The sequence below is a fragment of the Podarcis raffonei genome, chromosome Z, assembly GCF_027172205.1.
Source record: "Podarcis raffonei isolate rPodRaf1 chromosome Z, rPodRaf1.pri, whole genome shotgun sequence".
Lineage (NCBI taxonomy): Eukaryota > Metazoa > Chordata > Lepidosauria > Squamata > Lacertidae > Podarcis > Podarcis raffonei.
In genome coordinates, this window is record NC_070621.1 from 18,302,352 (window position 1) to 18,325,350 (window position 22,999).

General features: G+C 44.8%; 1 pseudogene; it reads right to left on the reverse strand.

The window, feature by feature from the left end:
- Positions 1-728: 728 nt before the first annotated feature.
- The window catches only part of LOC128406955 (regulatory factor X-associated protein-like), a 49,759-nt pseudogene continuing 27,488 nt past the window's right edge, over positions 729-22,999 (reverse strand).

The following is a 22,999-nucleotide window of genomic DNA, read 5'->3' on the forward strand; positions in this document are numbered from 1 at the left end:
TTCTGGCCTCTGAATAAACAAGAGCTGTTTGAAGAATCGCTGTGTCGTCTGATATGTTCACCCACAACCTAACGATTTCCTTGACATCTGATGGGAGGGCGTTCCACAGGATGGGAGCCAATACCAAGAAGGCCCTCTGCCTGGTTCCCTGCAACCTCACTTATCGCAGTGAGGGAACCACCAGAAGGCTCTAAGAAAAGTAAAAATAGCAATGGACTAAAACAGAATAAAACTCTCATTAACTTTCAAACAACCAGATAGGCTTGCCTAAACAAGAATGGAAGAGTACAGCAAAGGGGCCTGCTTGATGTCACTAGGCAGGGAGTTCCAAAGTGCAGGTGCCACCACAGTAAAAGATTGAGTTCTTATAATTGCAGAGTGGGCATTATGTGGCAGCTGTGAAATGGCCAGTTCTGCTGACCAAAGCAGTCACTTGGAAGCCACAGGAGAGCAGAGTCTTGCTTGTGGGCTTCTTCCCATTGGGGCACCTGGTTGGCCACTGTGAGGACAAGATGCTGGACCACTGACCAGGTCCAGCAGCCAGACATTCTTATGTCAAGACGGAGGGCATTCCCCTCCCCCTCCCTGCTGCCTATAATGAGAGAGGGTTTTTCCCCCGCCTGCCAGAATTCTGCAGGCAGAAGCGGAGAGCAGCTGGTGGGCTCTGGTGCGCAGATGGGAGTGCAGATGACTGCGCTCCAATCTCAACTTTGAAACACTTCCAGCTTTCATCGGATGATTCCACTCAGGGCTTGGCTCAGCTGACGAGAAGGGATGGCCAAGGAAGCTGTCTGCAAAAAAAAAAAAAAGAGGGTAAGCAATTGGAGTATGTGCAGCCCTTGTTCAGTTCCCCAATGCTGCTCTGAGTGTGTGGGGGTCATCAAATAATAGAGCCGGAAGGGTCCCCAGGGGTCATCTAGTCCAAACCCCTGCAAGGCAGGAATCACATGGGGAGCAAACAAGTCTGGCTTGGCACCCACCTTTTCTCTCTCTTAAGACCTTTTCTGCTCATTTTGTGTAAGTGCCCATAAAACAGACTCTCTCTCTTTTTTGGGGGGGGGGAGCAGGGGGCAGAGTTTCTCATGCTGCTTTACAGCAGGGCCAGCTCCCAAGAGAGCTACTCCACTGCAAAACAAAGCAAGAGGTTTTATCCCAGAATCTCATTCAGGCCTGCTGGGCATGGAGACACGACTCTGAAGCCACCGAACAAACTCACGAGTTTCTGGTCCTGCAGCGAGTGGAGCTGCGAAAAAGAAAAACGGAAAATGTCAGAATGTGGTTTGTTATTACATGCTGCCGAAGCCCTTCTTCCAGTCTCTAAAAGTTTTTGGGAGGCTTGTAATGTTCTGCTCAAGGATGAGCCAGAAGTTTTAAATGCCAAATTCTTCTGGGGCTTAGAGGAAAATCCCAGCTGGAGAAGAATAAGAACGCAAGAAGAGTCCTGCCACTGGATCAAACCACTGGCCCATCTAGTTCAGCATCCTCTTCTCACAGCAGTCAGCCAGATGCCCCCAAGGGAAACCCAAATGCAGGATCTGAGCACAAGAGCACTCTGGCCTCCTGTGGTTTCCAGCAAAGGGGATTGAGAAGCAACTGCTGACTCTGGAGGGAGAGAATTGCCATCATGGCTAGTAGCCACCAATAAGCCTCTCCTCCATGAATTTGTCTAAGCCTCTTTTAAAGCCATCCAAGCTGTTGGCCATCACTGCCTCCTGTGGGAACAAGTTTCATGGTTTAATCTCTCTTAATTATTCCCACTAGTGCACAAATATCCCTTGAATAAACAATTCTAGTTGATTATTATTACTGTTGTGGTTGTTATTATATTTATGATAGCCTGTTTTCCCACTCCAGATCGGGACTGAAGGCAGCTTACAGAAATTAAAACAATACGGATAAAATACAAAAAGCTAAAAGCACATAAAAGAAAATTGTTTTAAAAAAGCAACTAAAGCAAATTTATTAACATGCATATGGTAAAAATAGCACTGTTTAAAAGCCCTTTCTCTTAAAAGTAGTCATTCCCTCAAACGCCTGTTGGGAAAAGAAAGTCTTTACATGCCAATGGAATGAGGAGAAGGGAGCCAGTCTGGCTTCTCTAGGGAGGGAGTTCCAAAATCTGGGAGCAGCCACCAAGAAGACCCTTTCCTGCACCCCTCGCCCCCAGCTTGCCTCTGAGGATGGTAGGACTGAAAGAAGGGCCTTGCCTGGCAGGTTAGATGATGATTTGATTTAACCGATATCCTAGCCTTTCTCTCAAAGGAACCCAGGGGGGCATTTATATTCAGTCCCTAGGGTAGGGGTCAATCTCATGCCTTACACCTCTGTTTCCATCCCTCCTCGCACTTATCCTGACCGCTCATCTCTTTTCCCTTTCAGCTGGATTGCTGGGGCAATGGGAAGATGTGTTGAAGGGGAGGGAGGGAGGGAGATCTCATTCTCCCCTTATTCTCTGGTATCTGGAGACAAGGCCCAAGTAGCCCCTGAGAAATGTAACTTTCAACGAAAGACATGCTGGAATGTAAATGACCAGGGGGATGAAATAGTCTCCGTCCACATTCCACTCCACCCCACCCTGTGCCGTCTCAACAGCTTAGAGCACTTAGCATTTTGGAACGGTGATGAAAGGTTATACATGATCATCTCCCATTTCTCCTTTGCCTTTATAAACAAGGGGTACCCTTTGATCCCATCTGGATGATGGAGACTCTCGCCACAGGGCTGTCTTTATACATACGTATGGTGCATTTTAAATGACCGGTCTTCCGAGGACAGTCAAGGCAGGAGGCAGAAGCTGCTCAATGCAAATTTAAGAACATAAGAAGAGCCTGCTGCTCGATCAGGCCAGTGGCCCATCTAATCCAGCATCGTGTTCTCACAGTGGCCAACCAGATGCCTGCATGGAAAGCCTGCAAGGAGAATCCAGGCACAAAAACACTCTCCTCCATGTATTTGTCCACCTTCTTTTAAGTCATCCAAGTTGGTGGCCATCAGTGCCTCCTGTAGGGCTGAGTTCCATAGTGTGATTATGTGCTGTGTGAGTAAGTCACATCCCCTCCAACTGTCCTGATTTTCCAGGACAGTCCCGGAATTATGAAAGTCGTCTTGGCTTCTGATTTCATCCCGGAATGTCCCTATTTCATTCGCCAGCACTGCAGCCACTGAGCTCAGGGAGAAGCATGAGCCCAGCGCTTGTCCCGAGCAGCAGTGGCAGCTGTGGCTGTAAGAGAGCATTCCGTTGCCTCTGCATGGCTGCCGCTGCCGACCTTCTCTCTCTGGCAGCTCATAGCAGCTGCTGGAGAGCGGGCAAGGAGAAGGGGCCACCACTGCCAAGGCCCAGCCCCACATGACGTGACGGTTCTGAGGGGCAGGCAGAGAGCAGGCTTGCCCTAGAGAGGAAGAAAGGGGGAACAGAACACAGTGCAAAGAAGTCTTGATTTTTATTTTTTAAAAATGCTTTGCGCATCCACGTCTAGTGTTGCCCATCTCTAAAATTTATTCATTGGTGTGGTTTTCTCTTTTTGTAAATCTACCAAAGGATAAAATAAAATTGAGGGTTTTTTTTCGGTAATTGGAGGGTGTGTTTGCTGTGTGCCATTGGTGTTGTCACTCACCCTTCTTCTGATAGGAAATGCTCTGTTGGGGGAGGGGACAAAAATGGGGGATCAAGGAAGGTCTTTTGGGGGAGGGGAATGAGAAATGTCCCTATTTTCATCTGAGGAATGTTGGAGGGTATGATAAGTTCTTTCTTTTATCTGTCCTTCAGCCTCCAACATTCAGCTTCATTGGAGGTCCATGAGTTCTAGTGTTATGACAGAGGTGGGAAAAAACCTTTCTCTGTCCGTTTTCTCCATTCCATGCTCTGAGGCGGGTAGAGAAGGGGAGAGAAGGGCTCTTTCCAGTTTTTGGACCCCAGGTCATTCAGGGCTAAGTCAACATCAATGCCATCTACCAGGGCCAGAAGAACATAGGTGGACAGTACAAATTTGAGACCTCAGTCTGCATCCTCTGGCTAACTGTTGTCTTCAAGGAGAGCCGCATGTAGAAAGCATTGCAGTAGTCAATATGCGAAGGCATTTGTGTCCAATCTACACATTAAAAGTGTAAACTAGATAAAAAATACACTGTATCCCTGTTCAATTAGTTTCAGTTCCAAAAGGTGGTGAAAAACACAGATGGATCCAATAAGTCTCCTCCAAAACGCTCAAAATAGTGGTTTTTGAAAAATATGGTTTGAGCCTGAAAGGAATATTTATCAGCTCGTAGATTATGCTTCTTAATTGCACTCATTTATTAAAACAAGCTTGATTATCAAGGAAACCCTGATGCTTCCCAATGGGAAACAGAGCCTGGAATGTGGTTATTCTTCCCCCATGCCCCACCCCACAATATTATGCCTTATGGGAAAAGTGCCTGTTTGCATTACTAGGACAGTGAGTGAGATGGTTCATTTCCTTGAAAAATCCCACAGTCATCTCATGGTGGATATAGCAAGCCTTAGTGCAGGGGTTACTAAAGTGGGCAGCGGGATTACCAAGGGAGTTTCTAAAAGGTCAGGGGGCAGCAGGGGGGCACTGGAGGTGCAAATGACTATCAGACTTTGAAAAGCTGGTATCAAAAGTTCATCTTTTTTAAATCAATTAAACAAAATCACTTTGATTGAATTTTGAATAAATGCATAGCCCCCAATGAGGCTATTTCAATTCTCCAATGAAAACACCCTATTCTACATCAGGAAGCTTCTCCCACATTTGATCTCACTGCACACAGAGACTTCGTACACACACACATATATCTGTCGCCTTGAGCCAATGGCAACCTCACAGCCTAACCTACCTCACAGGATTGTTGCAAAGAAAAAATGTGCGAGGGGAAGGATCGTGTACAACACCTTCCGCAGGTAAAAGGAATGAAACATAATGTTAGCTTCATGCTGCCTTGAGTCTCTATCAGGGAAAAAGGCTGGACGACAACAACAACAACAACAACAACAACAACAACAACAACTGTGAGAATGATCAGGAACATACCAGAGAGTAAATCCTAGTGAACTCAGTGGGACTTAGTTCTGAGTAAAACTGCTTAGGATTGCAATTTTAAGACTGCACAGTTTACCCAGTTACCTGGCAGTTGAATACAGTAGGACTTACTTTTCAGCACATGGTGTAAGGCTCCATTTACAATAAAGGAATAAACACTCCACGCGTTTCCTAAAAGATACCAGGCTGCAGAAGCATTGCAGTTAAAGAATTTAAAGCAGATTGGTAACATTTCCTTCAAAATTATAGGAAGGGCTTCATATGGCAGCTTCACCATTTCCTTCATTTGGTGCAGGAATTTTATTTTCAGTATAAACAGGAGTCCGTTTTTGCCCCTAGACACACCGCTTTTAATTGTTCTCTAACACGGGGAGGGGAGGAAAAAGGAAAACCAGGACATTGTGGAATCAAATCAGAAACTGGGACGTCTTCTGTAATTTCGGGAATGTCCCTGGAAAACAGGGATACTTGGAGGTATGTAAATGTGCAATTAATTAACACTGTTTTCAGTTTTATTGTGTGGGACATGTAAAATGCAAAACGCTATTATGAGTGTTACACACACACACACACACACACACACACACACACACACACGGCAGGGGAATGGGAATGAGTAGGAGACTAGGGGGTACAGGCCTGTAAAGGTTTGACAATTGCTGGCTTAGATCATAAGCAACAAGAATCTGATGTGGGACTGCCTTTAGGCGATGAAGCAGAGCTCTGGGAAATGCCACATCAGAAAGAGTCTGGCATATTAAATAAATGTGCAAAGAAAGAGTCTGGCTACCAGCATGGGGGTGTGGGTGGGACATCTAGTTGACCATGGAAATGTGGGGGTGGGGTAAAGCAGTTTGGTGGGTCTGCATTTTTCCCCAGTGAAGTTTCAGAGGAAAGAAAAAGACCACTTGCAGAGCTTGTGGTCAGTCCTTTTCCCATAAAGAAAAGGCTTGAGTATTCTGCCAGCCTTGCCTTTTAGTCAGGGATGTGGAGGGGTGGCCAGGCAGGGGATCCTGTGTGAGTCAGTAAAAATATGGTCTTCTGCAAAAACCTTCCTTGACACAGAAAAGGGATTTTTGCTTCTTCTGAGAGTGGCTGAATTTGCCCATCTTAGTTTATCTGATCTTTAGTTCAACACATGCTGGCTATTTATTATTATTTTTTAAGTCCTTATGAAAAATTTTCAACTGTTCGGTCCACCCCCAAGAGAGACAGTGTGGTTAGAGTGCCAGAGTAAAACCTAAGGAAACCCAGTTCAATTTCCCCCCACTTCGCCATGAAGCTCACTGGGTGACCATGGGTCACAGTCGCTGCCTTGAGCACCTTGGAGAGGAAAAAAATATGCAATATCAATGCAAAAATAAAATAAATCAAAATAATATACATATTTTAATGAATATTTCCATAACAGACATATTTTTGCAAGCTATTCTGCCTAATATAGGGCACTTTTATTCAGGCTGCCCTTAATAAATGCATTCTTGTGATCGTTGTTTAGTCAGAGAATTGCACTGCAAAATCTGAATAAGTGTGAATTCTGAAGGAAGGCTGTATTTCAGTCATCATGTTGTTGTTTTTCCAAAGAGCGTGAAATCGATAAAAGCCAACTTTAAATATAAAATGAATTTAATTTCTCCCCCATCCCTATTTGTGAGTAGAACCTCATCGAATGCTACCCATAGATACATATTGGGTTGTACACAGTGCTAGTCCTACGTAAAGCAGACCAACTGAAATCAATGGCCCTAAGTTAGTCATGCCCATTTATTTCTGTGTTGGTCCTCAGGAAGTGTGGGGGGGGGCTCTCCTTTGTTGGAGGTGTTCAAGCAGAGGTTGGATGGCCATCTGTCAGGGATTCTTCAGCTGCGATTCTTGCATTGCAGGGGGTTGGACTGGATGACCCTTGGGTCCCTTCCAACTGTGATTCTAGCCTTAAGTGGTGGTGGATGAGCTTCTTTCCATGGCGTAATGGGTCAGTATATCTGGCTTCTGTTAACTATTGTGTGGGTCAGCTTCAAAGCTCAGAATTCATCCTTTAGAAAACATCTTCCCTTACCTAGGCCAGGGTTGGGGAAAGTGGACCACCCCCTGACCTTCTTGGCCTACAACGCCCCATCATGATGCTTTGCTGTTGGCCTTGATGGCTGGGGCTGGCAGAAGGTTGGGCTCTGATAACATCTGGATGGCATCCACATTTGCTGCTGTTCCAAGGTGTGTGTCTGAACCCACATGTGTATACTCATGTAGACTAGGACCTTTTGCTAGAGTTATAACATGTGTTCATTGTGAACAGGTGTTTGCCCTTAACCTTATGACCCAAGAGGTTCGCACATAAGAGGAATTTTAAAAGGTTTGTCTATTACATGAAAGTGACAAGAGCATCTGGATGCTGCTTCAGACAGCAAAGTTACAGTATAGGCAGGCAGCAAAACACACAATACATAGATTCTAAAGAGCAAAGGAAGGATCCCTATCATAGAATCATAGAATGGGAAGGGACCCTAGTTCAACCCCCTGGAATGCAGGACTATGCCGCTGCCACTCATGGGGATTAAACCTGCAACCTTTGCATTATCAGCACCACGCTCTAACCAAATAAGCTATTCAGCTGACTGAAAGCCTAGAGAGAGTGAACAAGACAATTTTGCCACAGAGCCACACTTATATGTAAAGCAAAAAAGGGAGGGAGGGCAGTATACCTGTCTTGAAGCGAAGTGGTGCCAGTCTGGTCCTTGAGAGTTGTTAGGTACTAAGCTTGGATCCTAATGTTGGAGCTGTGAAAACCAACCAACCATTGAAATCTGGGTTTTAAATACTATTCTCAGCCAATGTTAGGTCACGGAGAAGGGAGGGGGTATTTGGGATGAGTGATTTGTCACCTCTGTTTCTATTGCCTATTCCTAAAGTTTCTTGACTATTATTTTGTTTACCTTCCTTGGTTTGGTAGTAGAAAGAATGCTAGTGAGAAATGACTATCTGGTTATCTTAGCCTTTCCCCCAAATTTAACTTGGGTGGATTCAGTTGTGTATATGGAATTCATTCTTTTTACAGGAGATGTTAATTAAATTTTATGGGCAGCAGGTTACTGTGCTGATCTTTACGTAAAGGCTTAGGAGATCAGGTAACCTTCTAGAACACGTTCAGGATAAAGACTTGCACCAGGGTCAAGAAATTTCATTGAGGAGTATATTTTATATCAAGCTATGCCAGCTATGCTGACACCATGATCTACACCTATAAACTGTAGAAAAAGTTCAGGTTGGCATTCACCATTACAGTACCCTGGATCAAAATGATGAGCTGGATTCTCCACTTCCCTATCTGCTTTGAATTCTGAATCAATTTCACTCTGTATAAGTGACAGTCAGCCTGCTGTCAAGCAAATTAACGCACAGCCCTCAGGTTTTTGACACTGAGACAAATGCTTTATAGCAGCTATGTAGAATGTAAAATCCTCCCTCCAAACATGCAAAATCCCTTCCAAAAGAACTCAGCACACACACACACAGGCAGAGTAACATGTTGTTACAAGACCATCCGACTAAGGTAATTTAGTCTAACTTAGTCTTAGTCTAAGGCACATCGACAAGTAAGTCTCAGTATAAATAAAAATTGTTGTCTTCCTTTGGACAGCAGTTTTGGAAGCTCTGCCTTTTGTGGGATGATCCTCTGCAAACTTACATGAGAGGAAGCCCTGCTGAATAAAAACATCAGAAGAACTTGCTGCATCAGGCCATAGGGGTTGCATCTAGTCCAGCTTCCTGTCCTCACAGTGGCCAACTGGATGCCTATTATGAGAAGCTCACAAACAGGATCCGAGCACAAAAGCCCTCTCCCTTCTTGTGGTTTCCAGAAACTGGGGTTCGGAATCATAGTCATAGAACTGTAGAGTTGGAAGGGACCCTGAGGATCATTCTAGTCCAACCTCCCTTCGATGCAGGAATATGCAGCTGTCTCATAAGGGGTTTGAACCTGCAACCTTGGCATTATCAGCACCAGGCCCTAACTAACTGAGCTATCAGCACTGCTGCCTCTGCATAGCCAACATTGGCTAGTAGTCATTGAGAGCCCTCTCCTCCCCTGAACGCAATGTCCAAGGGTCTGACTCAGTATAAGGCAGCTTTCCATGTTCCTATTTAATTCTGCCCATGCCCATTTATTCAGAACCATGAGGACTGGAATCTTGGGTCTTCTTTTAGAGGAAAGGCTGCAGCTCAGTGTTAGAGCATCTGCTTTGGATGCAGGAGGTCCTAGCTTCAGCCCCTAGTGGCATCTCCTGGCAGGACTGGGAATGTCCCCTACCTGAAACCCCAGAGAGCTGCTGCCGCCAGTCAGCGTTGACAATAGTGAGCTGGATGCACCATTGGGTCTAATTCAAGAGAAGGCAGCTTCAGCCACTCCTATGCATACAAATATTAAGCAGCATATTGAGTGTTTAGGTTCTGTTTTCAACATGAGCAGCCAGGAGACTTCAGCAACCCAGACACACTTCCTATAAGTGCTGTTGATGACTTGATCTCCATACCATTCTGCAGCCCGCCCCCTCCCCTTCCCGCTTAACTCCAATATTAACCTCTGACCCCTCCTGATCCAGGATCCAGGGCTGCTCCAAAGCATCTTCTTGGCCTCTTGGCTGCCGTTTATCATGTGGCTGATGACATGGGACATATGGAGCTGTTCATTACCATATTGTACGTTTCTTGAAAGGAAGCCTTCTGGTACATTCCATCAGGCCGAGTCATATGGTGGAACAGGGCCAACTCTGCAATGCTTCCCCGAACATCAGAGTCCTTTCCTCCTCCCCTCTTCTCCCTCCTTGACTTCCACCTCTCCTAGCCTGGCCTTGGGACTCTTCTCTTACAAGGCCTCCCTTGCAATTGATGTTGAAAGCAGCGGCTGTGAAAAGGGCAGATTCCACACTAGGGATTGTTAGGAAAAGGAACTGAAAATAAGACTGATGATATCACAGTGCCTGGAAACCACAGGAGGGGAGAATGCTCTTATGTTTGAATCCTGCTCATGAGCTTCCCTTTAGGGCATCTGATTGGCCACTGTAAGAACAGGATGCTGGGCTAAATGGCCTCCCTCTGGCCTGATCCTGCAGGGCTCTTCTTACGTTTTACCTTCACTGTCAGAGGGAGTATGCCTCTGAATACCTGTTGCTTGAAATCGCAAGAGAGTTACTTCTGCAGTCAGGTCTTGCTTGGAGGATTTCCCACTGAGGCATCAGTTTGGCCACTGTGAAGACAGGATGCTCAGCCTCATCCAGCAAGGTTCTTCTCGTGTGCTTATCAGATATTTTTGGCACAGGACAGGCAACTCCCCATTTACGTGGGGGTTGTGTTCCAAGGCACCTCACGCATCAGCAGGATGTGCATAAGCCTGCCCTGTTCTGCCCCCCACCCCCTTGTGGTGCCCAAAAAGGCACATACATCAACAATTGTGCACATGCTGATCCCATGGAAATGGGGAGTTGCCTGTACTATTTTATACCAGCTGCAGATTGTGAGCCCATGGCACCTCTTACAGCTCAGGAGAACATACAGTGGAACACAAGCTCTCTGTTGGATCCTGTATGACACACAGAGTTCCCCATTTTCCAGGGACGTCCCAGATTTACAGAAGCCATCCGAGTTTCCGATTTAATCCCAGAATGTCCTGCTTCTCCTTAGAGAAATGTTGGAGGGTATGGAGTTATCCAACCCCCCAGCCATCTGAAGGCAGCCCTATATAGGGAAGTCTTTTAATGTTTAATGTTTTTTAATGTTTTTATATGTTGGAAGCCACTCAGAGTAGCAACCCAGTTAGATGGGTGCAGAATAAATGGTAACATTATTATTATTATTGAATAGGGTGTCCCAATTTCCATCAGAGAAATGTTGGAGGGTATGACAGAGCAAACTTCTTATGACACAAAGTTACTGCAGTTTTTTTAGCATTAATGTCAGATGCCCACAGAAAGAAGGTGACCTCTGCAGAGTTTCTGTCCAGATGCTCATCATCATTATCCTTTGGGATTATGAATCCTGCAGCCGGCTTTCCTGGAGAGCACCTTTGCCGTGTGGCTTCATCTCCTTAGCAAACACATTTTTGGACCGTGAGTCAAGTTTCACGGAGGTTTCTTAATCACACCACAAGCACCCTTGATTTATGTGTACTTTCCACCAGAAGACGTTGTTTAGCAATGTGGGAAAGGGCACTTGGAAACAGTTAGTAAGAGCCTGAAGTAGAGGCTCTTTGTAACGAGGGATAGGTAGCAGAAATACAATTGATTAGGTCCTTTCCAGGCCATCTGCTCTGTTTTTGCAGTGTGGGAACATACACAGTATTTCCTGACATCTCCAGCTGGCAAACATTTTTGCAGTTAGATGCATGTAGAAGAGTATTTTTTAGCCACTTTGAGAACAGGATGCTAAACTAGATGGGCCATTGGCCTGATCCAGCACTGCTCTCCATTTTATTGTTGTTATTATTTAACAATTTTCTATACTGCCCATCATCTGAGGATCACAGGACAATGTACAATATGAAAACAAAAAAAATTATATGATGGTAACAATACCAGTACCTCTCCCTAAACACAATTTAAAAAGCCATAGATTGTTTAATTGGCCAAAGGCCTGGAAGAAGAGGATTCCTTTTCGCTGGTGCCTAAAGATACATAAAGAAGGCACTAGGTGAGCCTCACTGAGGAAAGCATTCCACAAACAGGGAGCCACTGCAGAAAAGGCCCATTCTCATGTTGCCACCCTCTGGACCTCTTGTGGAAAAGGGCCTCAAGATGATGATCATAGGGTCCATGACGGTTAACATGGAGTTAGGTGGCCCTTGCGGTCCTGAGCCATTTAAGGCTTTGTAGGTCAAAACCAGCACTTTGAATTGGGTTTGGAAATTAATTGGCAGCCAGTGCAGTTGGGCCAGAATTGACACTATATGCTCAAACCATCTTGTCCCAGTGATCAACCTGGCTGCTGAATTTTGCATCAGTGGGCATTTCTGAACTGTCTTCAGAGGCAGTGCCATGTATAACATGTTACAGTAATCTAACCTAGAGTTTACCAGAGCTTAGATGACAAAGGTTAGGCTGTCCCTGTCCAGATATGCAAAGAATCCTCAAGCTACAATTCTCAGAGTTTCCTGAGAAGTAGGCTTGGTTGTTGAAGCGCCCTAGGGATTGCTGCTTTGTGAGGGGAATGGGAGGGGGTGTCTCCAAGCAACTCTCAGATCCCAGGATTCTTTGGGGGGAGCCATGACTGTTTAAAGTGATAGGATACTGCTTTAAATGAATAGTGCAGGTGGGGCCTATTACTAGCATTGAATACCAACCGTGGTCCTCAAACAGATTCATTTGCAGGAGGGACGCTGTGATTGCCCCAATTTAGTGAATTGAATTGAACATACTGTACACTTGAAATGACAATACTGTACTGAAATTATATTTGCAGAGATGATTCTGAATATGTAACAGATTCAGGAGGAAGAGCCTGGCTGCTGGATCATATCAAAGGCCTATCTAGCCCAGCATCCAATTGCCAAAAGTGGCCAACCAGATGTCTGTGGAATGCATTAAGGAAACCCCTCAAATCTCCCATTCATGGCTCTCTACATCAGAGGCATGCTCGTGAAACTCAACAACTGGTATTCAGAGGCCTGCTTCCTCTGATCCTGAAGGTAGCATATAGAACATGAGAGCCCTGCAGATTAGATCAAAGGCCCATCTGCTCCAGCATCCTGTTCTCACAGTGGCCAACCAGATGCCTATATTGGAAACCAAAAAGCAGGACATGCATACAGTTCTCTCCCCACGTGTGATTCCCAACAGCTGGCACTGAGAAGGATGCTCCATCAAATCTTGGAGGCAGTACATAGCCTTCAGGACTACGAGCCATTGAGAACATAAGAAAAGACGGCTGGATCAGGCCAATGGCCCATCTAGTCCAGCATCCAGTTCTCACAGTGGCCACAATTGGAAGCCCTCAATCAGGACCTGAGCACAAGAATACTCTCTCCTCCTGTGGTCTCCAGCAACTGGTAGTCATGGAGGCTGAACGTACTCATCGTGTTTAGTAGCCTTTTCCTCTATTAATTTGTTCAAATGATTTTTAAAGCCATCCAAATCAGTGGCTGCCATTCCATCCAGTGGGAGTGAGTTCCATAGTCCAACGATCCTCTTATCTGTCCCGAATCTTCTAACATTCAGCTTAGATCTGTATAAGGGCACAATGACACTGGCATTTTATTTCCAGTTCCTTCCGTGGTGATCCCTAGGGTTGGTTTGCCTTTTTCATAACCAACGAACTGGGCCAACATCTTTATTGAGCTTTCTAATATGACACCAAGAACTCACCTTGGTCTGATCTTCTTCTTTGGTGATCATTTGTGGCTGAGTAAGATTCCCTTCCATGAAATTGGTTTTAACAGTGAGTTTGTAAGTGACTGTGGAGGTCAATTCTGGATCCACATGTCCTTCTGCAGTGGGGACATAGGTTTCTGGGCGGGAGTTGATCACGATAAGGATTTGCCAAATGTGCCTTCCTCTCATCCCTTTCATCCTGAGTTTGAGCATCTTCAAAGTCCATGACACCTTTGGTAAAGGCTGTTCTCCAGTTGGAGCGCTCACAGGCCAGTGTTTCTCAGTTGTTGGTGTTTATACTACATTTTTTAACGATTTGCCTTGAGAGAGTCTTTCAACCTCTTTTGTTGACCACCAGCATTACGCTTTCCACTTTTAAGTTTGGAATAGAGTAGTTGCTTTGGAAGACGATAATCAGGCATCCAAACAACATGACCAGTCCAACAAAGTTGATGTTGAAGAATCGTTGCTTCGACACTAGTGATCTTTGCTTCTTTCAGTACACTGGCATTAGTTCAACTGTCTTCCCAAGTGATGTGTAAAAATTTTCGGAGACACCGTTGATAGAATCTTTCAAGGAGTTGGAGATGGCATTCATAAGTGGTCCATGTTCAGACCCTAGGAGTATGTACATGCAATGAAATTTTTTTTGCCCCAACATGCATAACTCTTTATACTCGTTGACACTGAATTGCACTTTCCATTTTACCACCCATTCACTCAGTTTGGAGAGTTCTTTCTTTCTTTCTTTCTTTCTTTCTTTCAACCAGAACTGCACACAGCCTTCTGGGAGTCAAAGGCTCCCTATTAGTAATGGATAAGATAAGGAGAATAAGCAAGATTAAACTAAATTAAAATAAGGGAAGATTTGCTGAATAAATGATTAGAAATTGGAATACAGAAAAGGGAGGCATGAGGAAGTCGGAGACGTAAGGTACAAGAAAATAAGATTTGAAATTATACTTGTTTTTTTATTTGTTTGTTGTGTTTATTGTATTGTATTGTTATGTTTTTGTTGTTAAAAAAAATCCTTTAATAATAATAATAATAATAAAAAGGCTCCTGGAATATCAACAAGACGTCATCCTCAGATGCATTTGTTTCAGCACTTCAGCTGAAATATAAAGGATGCTTCAAAGCTGGAAATGATTCAGGAGGAAGCAACTAGGGTAATAATAATAAGAAAAGGTTATAATCACATGTAGAGACAGTTGAAAGGGAGGGAGGCTCTTAAACTCTGAGGAAATATTAAGAGCGGTCTATCCTGACAGTTTTCAGATTTTTCAAAGGATGTCAAAGGGGGGAGGGGATGGTTCTTCCCTCCGCTGTTCACCTGATGTTAGGAAGTAGAATCATACAATTGTAGAGTTGGAAGGGACTCGAGGGTCATCTAGTCCCACCCCAGGTGAGCTCCCCCATTGGTCTGGAGGAATGCTGCAGGTAGTACACTTCCCTTGTGTGCCCTCTTTAACAGGCCAGCTGCAGCCAGGTGCAACTGAAAATTTTATCACTTTTAATTTATTTTATTTGCTTATTTATTAAAACACAATCCGTTTTTATGTCATACATACATGCATTTGGGATTTTTGATAAAGAAAAAAAAGAACTTAAACTTTTAGTGTGGCAGCACCTACACTTTGGAACTCCCTGCCTCTTGACATCAGGCAGCTGTCTTCAATGTACTCTTTTTGACATCTGCTGAAAACCTTTTTGCTCAGACAAGCTGACTCAGATGTTTAGCATACTGATGCGAGCTTTAGTTCATTTTTAGCTCATTGTTACATTAACTTTGTGAAAAGTTCAAATTATTGTTCTTGATTTTTCCTATTGATATTTAAAAAATATTTTTGTAAACTGATTTGAGGGCTTGTTTTACAATCAAGCAGTACATGACTTTAATGAAATAAAATAAAAATTACAAGTTTTTCATTTGTAAGCAAAAATAAAGGAGACTCTCATTTATCAAATGTATTAAATAATGTTTTTAAATGACTGAACTTTCAGTTAAACATAGTGGGTTTCTTTCACATTTAGACGTAGTTGAAAATCATCTACATGTAATTCCCTGCCTCTTGTTTTACACTGATTTGATTCAGAATTGAGCCCCTCCAAATCCCCCCTCAATTTATCCATTTGCACCAAACTAAATTGGGGAGAGGGGTCACTTTGGTGACTCTTAGGGGGAGGAACTGTCCAAACTGTCCCAGCCGTTTTGCTTAACCTCAAAACCAGCTGCCACAGCAGTGTGGAACATCTGGGCTGGGAGCTGACTGAGTGGCCCTCCAGAGCCTTCTTCCTGGCTCTTGACATTCTCCCCAGGTCTTGCTCAAAAACTAAGACACACCAAAAATGCAAATAACATTTTAAACTCTCTTAATCTGCTGACTCACTTCCTATACTTTGTGATCTCGTATTTTAAATATCCTCAGAACAGCAGGGACTAGAAACTTGCATGAAAGATGGATGATTATTCCCACGACTGCACACAGGAGACATATTCGTGGCAACCCTGGGCAAGATTCCCTTTAAGGACTCTGGTGGGGGCAGGGAGAGCTGAATCTACATCCTCCAGACACCACATCCTGAGTCAATCAAAACAAAAAATTAAAATCCTGGGCACATCTGGAGCCCTGGCCTTGATGCTCTGCTAACTGAGCAGCAGGAAAAGGAAATTGCTTTGGGAGCGACTGATGATGCAACCGTGGGTTAGAAAGGGTGGGGTGGAGCAGGTCAGAAGGGAGAGGTTGAATGCCAATACCAAGCGGGAAAGAACAAAGAGAAGCTGTCCCAGAATGATGTTGTCTATCATCCAGAGAGGGAAGGGTTTAAAACAGCTGGCATCATGCAGGGAGCATCTATTTGCCTGAGCCAGAACTAAACAAGGGGCAAGTCCCAGACCTGCTTCCCTTGTGGATGATATAATCATAGAATTGTAGAGTTAGAAGGGAGCCCAAGGGTCATCTAGTCCAACCCCCTAAAGTGCAGGAATCATAGTTTTAAAATTGCCAACAGATGGCCATCCAACCTCTGTTTAGAAACCTCCAGTGAAAGAGACTCCACCACCTTCCAAGGGAGCCAGTTCCACTGTTAAATGGCTCTTACTGTCAGAAAGTTCTTCCTAAAGGCAGTGAATCTCACTGGTGTGCCAGCAGAGGATGGCAATCATGGTAGGAAGATTCAAGGACAATCAAAGAAACATTTTAGTACTATACTACACTGAAATGTTTGTTTGTTTGCTTGTTTGTTTGTTTAGCAGAATATGGTTAGATATCTTTTCCAAATCAAGCACTGCTAGTTGCTTATTTTTGTTTTTCACTGTATTTCTTATCAATAAAAAAATGTGGTGTGGTGCAAGCAAACTTTTATTCTGAAAGTGTGGCACAGAGGGGGGAAAAGCCTTTGAACCACTGTCCTAAGTTATAGTCAGAATCTCTTTTCTTGTCATTTCAATCCACTAGTTAATCTCAGGGTTATGGGTTCGAACCCCCACTTTGTGCAAAAGATCCCAGCATTGCAGGGGGTTGGACTAGTTGACCCTCGTTGGGCCCTTCCAACTGTACAAGCCTATGAAAAAGGGCCCTTCAAACAGCAGAAAACACGTTTGCTCCATATTCCATGTAACTAGGCTCAGAACAAGTCCTATAGGGTATCCTAATGCATATGCATGATAAATATAAATAAATATTTAAGGGACAAAACAAGCATTGCGTAGGAGATGCATTTGACAAATTAATTTCTTTATTTGAAAATGTATTTAGGGACCACCTTCCTGCCCACAGGGGCCCTGAAGCAATATAATGCAATATAAAAGTAGTCAGAGGACATTCTCAGTCCTACCTGGGGGCTGAACCTGGGACCTTCTGCATGAAAAGCAGGTGCTCTAAAACTCCCAGCAACATAGGTAGTTGTCAGATAATTGGTACAATTAGCTCAGTATTGCTTGCACTGACTGGCAGTGGCTCTCCAAGGTTTCAGACGGGGATGTTCTCAACCCTACCTGCAGATGTGGGGAAGATGATGATATTTACTTATTTATACCCCACTTTTTCCCCTGACTGGACTCAAGGTGGCTTACAGATGAAAACAAGAACTGCTAAAGACATAGAAGGATCAATCATTAAAATACAATTAAACATGGGTAGAATTAAAACTATATACATATGTAGAATCTGTTTAAAAACATACTGTTGTGAGTTGCAGGGCAGGGGAGAGGGGAGGAGGAAGTTCCCTGTATGAGAGACCCTTCCAACCCCTGGAACCAGCAAGTGTTAAAATATGAGCCAGGTTAGTGTTGAGGCGATCACCTGGTTATGAGCCATTAAGAGAACAAAGGAAAGAGGGCTCTGTGCAAGATGACAAATGGGTGGGGCTTCTTGCTCAACTTGGAGATAGTTAGAAGGACAAAGCCTGAATTTAGAGCTGAGTTGCAGTGATGTGACCTAGAAATAAAGCAGCAAGCTTGGAAAGCCAGAGAGCAATGTTTGATGTCTGTTTGAATCCAAGACTGCAGCTATGGGAGAAACAAGACCTGCTTGGCATGTTAATGTTGCGAACCCCTCCATCATAGGCTAAACCGTAAATCATAAAGACACCACAGTCTCTTCTGTGCCTCATTCCAAAAGCAAAAACAAGCCCTGGGTAAGCACCTGCAGCACCTAGAGTGGATTGAACCTGGGACCTTCTACATGCAAAGCAGATGTTCTACCATTGAGCTGCAGCCGTTGATTTCCCAGAACACTGTGCCTCTTATTGAAATCAGCTGCTTTTAGGCTGACCAACAACATTGGAAACCTGTGATCTTCCATATCACACAATGGTTTAGGCACAACATGATTGACGGAACAGCAAACAACATGGATTTATTTTTGTTGTTGCTTGTTTTTGACATTTCCTTTCTTTCTGTATGACAACTGTGATTCGATTTCAAAGCACACCTTGGGAGCCAAGATGCCTCTTCCTAGAAAGCCAGAGACAGAGAGGACTCTCACGATGGCAACACATGGGATTTAAGCGTGCAGGAGAGGCTTCCAGGAGAATGCAAAACGCATGGAGCAGGTCTTGCCTGCTTCTCCAAATTGAGGCCATGCTGTGAGTATGCAAGATTGCTTTTAATTTGTACATATCCCAAGAACAGCAGAAGGGGAGGGAGGAAGGCAGGGAGAGAGTATGATCCTTTAGGGGAAAGCAGTGTCAAATCTCACTTCCTTTTCCAGATAGTTTTAGGAATCTTTGCTCCCCCTCTCTTAGTTGCCTTCATTTGGTCATTCCCTCACTGTGAGGTTACAGGGAACCAGGCAAAAGGGCCTTCTTGGTAGTTTCCACCGCCCTGTAGAATGCCCTCCTGTCAGATGTCAAGGAAATAAACAATCATTTGGCTTTTACAAGCCATTTGAAGGCAGCCCTATATAGGGAAATTTTTAATTTTTGGTGTTTTAAATATTTTGTTGGGAGCCACCCAGAGTGACTGGGGCAACCTACTCAGATGGAAATAAGAATAAGAATAAGAATAAGAATAATTCATTGAAATCATCCTGTAACTCAGTCTGATAGGCCATGTAGTACCTGTCCCATCATCATGTTTGCTGTGTGATCCCTGATTTGCTGAAGTCACCCCATGATGTCATGGGCTGGCTGCATACAGATAAGTGGTAGGAGGGAACCCCAGGGGAACCCCCAGGGGAAGAACGCTCGGAGCCTGAGGGCTGGTGGTGGGATGACAATGAGTGGAGAAGAGGAGGCAGACTGGGAGGATGAGATATTGGAAGCTGAGGAGGTGACAGGGTTTAGTGAGCAGGAAGAGGCTGTGGCAGAGAGCAGTCCAGAGGAAGGAGGGAAAGGGAGCCAGGAGACAGAGGTGGGGCAGGCAGCTGAAGAAGCCAGGGAGTCTCCCCCTCCTGCAACCTGGTCCCCTCCCTGCTGTTCTCCCAGAACATGCAGAGAAATGAAGAGGGTGGAGCAACAAGAGGCAAGAAGACAAAGCCTTGGGTTGCTGGGGGAAGAGCCTTAGACATCGTGGGAAGGTGGAATATTCAGTCCTCACAACTGCCTCATCGGGGCAAGACCTACTGGGAAGAGTTGCTGCTATCACTAGGCCTGCAACATTTTGGTTTCTTAAGAGTTTCTCAGACACTGCTTTTGGATACAGTATTCCGTATATGTCTGGGAAATTCCGGATGTATGGCAACCCTAGTTTTCTATGAATAAAGAGTTAACTTCACTGACACTGGGTGTTTTAATGCTGACCTGCTCCTGACTCCAGCTCCCGACACATGGCCACATTCACACAGCATTACGATACTACTGTCAAGAGTCATGGCTTCTGCCAAATAATGCAGGGATCTATAGTTTGCTAAGGTTATTGAGAGCCCCCTCCTATCCCCCATGTCCTCCCAGAGCCATAGTTCACAGAGTTTCCTGGAAGAGGAATTGACTGCTTAACCACTCTGGGAATTGTAGTTCTGGGAGGGAAACAGGGGGCCCCTAACAACTCTCAGCACTCTTAACAAACTGCACTTCCCAGGATGCTTTGTGGGAAGCCATGACTTCAAAGTGGGGCTTTAAATGCATGGTGTGGCTATGGCCTAAGATCCTGCTATTTCAGTTTGCTGCCAAAGATTCCTGTGGCTGTTGGAGGGAGGTTGTTTTGGTGGGATATTGCTGTCATACATAACTATACACAACTGCTACTTAGTGCATGAAGGGGTTAAAGACCACAAAGTTGTATTGCTAGATACAGTCAGTTCAGTCATGCCCCCACAGATTTATTCTGTTTTCAATGGCATAATGTATTCATCTGGATTTTTTAATGTGTTGTCAAATTGCTTAGAGACCTTTGGGTAACAAGTGACTAACAAGCCATAATAATAATAATAATAATAATAATAATAATAATAATAATAATATCATATAGGACTTTTTTTAAGATCAGACAGTACAGCAGAATGGGGATGGAGCAACTCCCCTATGAAGAAAGATTACAGCTTTTGGGGCTTCTTAGTTTAGAGAAAAGGCAAGTAAGAAGCAATATGATAGAAGATAAAATAGATAAAATAAGATAAAATGATGGATGGTGTAGAAAGAATAGATAACACCATAACCTGTGGTCATCTGGTGAAGCTGAATGCTAGAAGATTCAGGACAGAGAAAAGAAAGGACTTGTTCACACAGCACAGAGTTAAACTACGGAACTCACTCCCACAGGATGCAGTAATAACCACCAACATGGGTAGCTTTAAAATCATGGAAGAGAAGGCTATCCATGCTACTGGACACAATGGCTCTGCTCTGCCTTCACAGCTGGAGGCAGCAATGCTTCTGAATGCCAGTTGCTAGAAGCCATGGGAGATGAGAGGGCTCTTGTGCTCAGGTCCTGCTTTTGGGCTTCCCATTGGGGGCATCTGGGTGGCCACTGTGAGAACAGGTTGCTGGCCTAGATGGGCCATTGGCCTGATCCAGCCAGGCTCTTCTGTTGGAAGAAATGTTTAATGCATAGAATCGCGCGCCTCTCATGAATGCTTTGCAATGGGAAATTAAATCATGCACCCTCTTAGAATGAAATTCTAAAGCCCCAGAGAGAGAGAGAGAGAGAGAGAGAGAGAGAGAAATGGGAGACTTCTTCAAACAGGTGAATAATACTTTCCAGACATCAGCAGCTACAAAAGATTTCCTCCACCCAGTCTCTAGCAATGAGGAATGGGGGCACCGTCTCAGACGCTTCTGCATCAGGAACCCGTAAGTGATTCATGAGTCACGAAAGCTTATGCCCTCTGGTTATGGAAATTGGAAAGTGACCTCCCGACACCTAGGGGGAGAGGGAGAAGTTCTTGATACAGGAGCGTTCACCTCAGGCTCCTGCTGCCGCCTGCTCCACCCTCCACTTTGCAACCAGAGCATCCTGTCAAAATGAATCAGAATCACCTAAGACACGCAGAACTACATGATGTCCTTTTCGGAATTGCCCTGGCATGTTTGCCTATGGAACATCTGTTCCTGCATACCGAGTGCCTTATTGTTTGTGTTCGCTGCCATTAGCTCAGGTGGAATTAAAGACTCCCCATCTTCTTTACAGCTGGTCCCATCTTAAGGTTGTTCTCATTCTCAGAAGGCAGCAGGACGATAAGGTTCTCTTTGCTCGGGGATCTGCCTCTTAGTGACTTTTGGGTCCAGCCCTACCTGAGGAACATAAGCACATAAGAAGAGCCCCATGGGATCAAGTCAATGTGCCTTCTGGTCAAGCATCCTGGCCTCTCACAGTGATTCCTGGCAACTGGTATTCAGAGGTGTTCTGACTCCAGCAGTGAAGGTAAAACATAAGAACATCCCTGCTAGATCAGGCTGGTGGCCCATAAAGTCCAGCTCCCTGTTTTCACCATGGCCAACAAGATGCCCCAATGGGAATCTTGCAAGCAGGTCCTGAGCAGGAGAGCCCTCTCCCTTCACACAGTTCCCAGCAACTGGTATTCAGAAACATTGCTGCCCCTGATTGTGGAGGCGGAGCATAGCCATTGATAGCCTCACCCTCCTCTGTGAATTCCTCCAAAATCCTCTTTTAAAGCCTCCAGTCCTCTTTTAAAGCCTTTGGAAAGTTGGTGACTTTCCAAAGGAGGCACCTGGTTGGCCACTATGAGAACAGGATCCTGGACTAGATGGGCCCCCTTTGGCCTGATCCAGCACCCAGGCTCTTTCTATGTTCTTACGCCACCTCCTGGGACTGGCCCCCTGGCCCCTGAGGTCATGCTCTGGAGCTGCATTCTTCACTGAGAAAAGGGTTGGGCTTGATGCCTTTCCAGCCCTGCTTCTGACGCTGCACTGATTGCATTACTTTGTTGCACGATGTTCGGGGTGAGGGAAGGGGGTTTGCAATGGCGCCTTCCAGCAGATGCAGAAACCTTGCTAAATTACATCCTGATTGTAATCCCCTCCTGCAAATGCTCACCACCTTCCTTTTCGCCCCACAAAGCAGGCCGACAGGACTTTTGACAGACAGCATCCAATGAGAGCACGTCGGCAGTTATGGGGAGTGATTATGTTTCTCCGACGTGTGTTTTCAAATGAAGCAGATGCTGGATCCTCCCTGCTTGCCAACATCTCTCTGTTTTTAACTGCTCCTCGGGGAGCCTTCCCTTCCCTTATTACCTTTGAAAATAGGAGTGTGGCGTCAGTGTTCAAGGAGAGAGAGAGAGAGACTGCCTGTTTCCATCCCTCTCCCCTTCTCTCGTCAGTCCTGCACAGTCTTCTCCATTCCTCTCTATAGAGCCACATTTCAGTGGCAGTGATATCTACTTTATACAAGGTTCAATCCCAGCAGCATCTCCGGGTAAGGTTGGGAATAATCCCTGTCTGAAACCCTGGAGAATTGCTGCTAGACAGTGTAGACAATACTGAACTAGGTAGATCAGTGTTATGACTCAGTACAGTGGAACCTCAGGTTACATATGCTTCAGGTTACATATGCTTCAGATTACAGACTCCGCTAACCCAGATATTGTACCTTGGGTTAAGAACTTTGCTTCAGGATGAGAACAGAAATTGTGCTCCGGCAGCAGCAGGAGGCCCCATTAGCTAAAGTGGTGCTTCAGGTTAAGAACAGTTTCAGGTTAAGAATGG